Below are 2,479 nucleotides of genomic sequence, written 5' to 3'. Positions count from 1 at the left end.
CACTGCTGGAAGTGCAAAGATGTTAATCAACGGTAAACAGTGATCGTTTAAGCTCATGTTTAAAACAAATTCAAGAAATGTTTCAAGCAAACTTACTTTTCTTTATTCGTAACAGAAGACCGAATTAAAAAAATCTCGAATAGTTGCTTTCTATAAACCCGAACTCTCAGTTTAGCCGATAAATTGAACAGTACAAATATTTGTTTTCTTTGACTAATATTTTGAAATTCTGCAGATTTGATTTAATTTCTTTTCTAACGAAAAACCCATAAAATTGTTATCACATTAATATTTTGCTTTGTTAAAAAAGATCGACATGTAAAATTGGTCTTTATTTGTTTGATCATGTAATTAGTAATTACACAAAATAGGTGATCCACATTTACAATTACTGATGAACATTTCAACATTTCACATAATCTTTATACGTTTAATTTTCAAATCCAAGTATAGTGTTAACTTAAGCAATGGGTAAAGTCCAATTCAGTTTCATTTTGAATAACACTAAGTTTAGAATTTACAAAATCAAACAGTTTTTATGAAGGAAAAAAATTAATATGGTGTGTAAACTTCAATCTCTTCAAAGTTGAGTTAATTGCTTGAACCTTGTGTTATGCGCATTCTAAAATATTGCCCTATTGCTGGGTAGTCTAACAGAACCTCTTCCATCCGCCCAGTAACTCCTGGTCCTCGGAAAAATCCTCGCTGTTCAAAAAAAGCTCTGTCAATGGACACCTCAAACGCAACATCATGAAATCTCTCTCCTACAAAAATAGGTAATAAATGAGATTTTAAAACTACTTTCATTTTTTTTAACGAGTTTGTAATTGTTTTCAACGGAAAGGTAACATGATAGAGAATACAAATGAAACATCTTTTGAAAATGCAGAAAAGGAGGAAGACATGAGAGCAAACTTAGCTTACCACAGCAGTCTCCTCTATTGTAAACTCGGACAAATGATAACAGTAGTGGTCCGTCCAATGTTACCATAATCCATGGAGAGGTTTCCAATTGACTTTCAAATATGAATGTATTTTTGTAAAATGAATGTAACCCATCAGTAGCATATTGGGTACCCCAGAAAGACGGGCCATTACTGTACACAGAAGATGCAGTGGAAGGTCGCAAAAGAGCTGCGTTTCTCTTCTCTTTGATGACTGTCAAAATAACAAAAACTAGGTATCAGAGCAAAGTATTCTTTAAAAGATAAATTTTCATTCAAAACTGTTTTTAAAACAATTTGTCGTTATTATGTTAAAACACAAAATGTGTTATTTCTTAATTATTAGTGTACCGTTTTATTTTCCTCTATGTCAGAACTTTAACGTTATGTTATTTTCGAAATAAAACATACCATATAGACTCCAGTCTTTGTTTTGTGTTTCAGTTGTGTTTAAGAAGGTATTCGTACAGTTCCATCGACAATATTTATGTTCAAGGTTAAAGGAAAACCTCACATCTTTTGATTCACCTCCAAGTGCTGCACAATGAAGCAAACTAGCGACATATTGCTCTTTACAGCGGATAGGGGTAAAAAGGGAGTCAGGCCTTAGACCATACCACTGTGACATAGCACTACTAATAGAGAGATATGTAACAAGAAATATGTCCACGTTTATCATTGTTGTCGCGCTGACTAACTAAGCGACAAACTAATGTCTCTGCTTAAAAATACTAGCTATAGATATGAAAAATCGAAATTTCGCTGACAATGATCATGTTAAATAATTCAAATTAAAAAAAAAACATACAAGGAAAGTGTATTTGTTTGATTAAATATGCTTATCATTTAACACTGTCCATACTAAGTTTTCCTCTAGAAAGAGACAGAATTGTTTACACAATTTCCGTGTACGCCATTTCCAACCAAACTTAGGAAGGGCGTCCAATAAATGCTGCCATCGTTGTAACAAATATAACACAATATAAAAGATATTTTTAAAAAACTTTTTAATGGTTACCTTCAAAATACTCTCCTTTAACAGACACACATAATTTTAACCGATTTATCCAAGCTTGGAATGCATTCATATCATATATTTTGGAAATGGTATTTATGTACTGATAAATGGCAGAGCCCGAAGCATTCTTTTTTCTCGGGTGAAAAGGGAAGATGGGGCAAAACAAAAAACTTTTCGTCTCCTAAAATTGATCTCACAATTTGTGATTTATGTGCGGGTGCGTTGTCATGAAGAAGTCAGATGCGAATTCTAGACTCGGGTCTCTTCCTTTCGTAATGTTTCTTTACTTTCTTCAGCACATAATTTTTGTATACATGTACATGTCCGGTGATTGATCGGCCTTTTGGAATAGGAAATTGAAATACAGGACCTTCAATTTTTAAAATATTTTGTATTATACTTTTTTGTACGTTCGCATCAATTTGCTATAATAGGGCGTTTTGCCTTTTTAGCCAACCGCATTTTGTTATCAATTTTCCTCTGAGGTTCATTTCAACCCACAATCGGTTTTTGTTAA

General features: G+C 32.9%; 1 long non-coding RNA gene across 1 annotated transcript; it reads right to left on the bottom strand.

Annotated features, from left to right (window-relative positions):
- Positions 1-381: 381 nt before the first annotated feature.
- On the bottom strand, positions 382-1,625 carry LOC117681008 (uncharacterized). The gene is made up of 3 exons (XR_004595763.2): positions 1,356-1,625; positions 925-1,158; positions 382-764 (listed from the first exon to the last, which is right to left on the bottom strand). It is a non-coding gene; the product is annotated as an uncharacterized lncRNA (long non-coding RNA).
- Positions 1,626-2,479: the final 854 nt, after the last annotated feature.

Source organism: Magallana gigas, chromosome 5, assembly GCF_963853765.1.
Source record: "Magallana gigas chromosome 5, xbMagGiga1.1, whole genome shotgun sequence".
Classification (NCBI taxonomy): Eukaryota; Metazoa; Mollusca; class Bivalvia; order Ostreida; family Ostreidae; genus Magallana; species Magallana gigas.
This window is presented reverse-complemented; position numbering and strand designations above follow the sequence as displayed.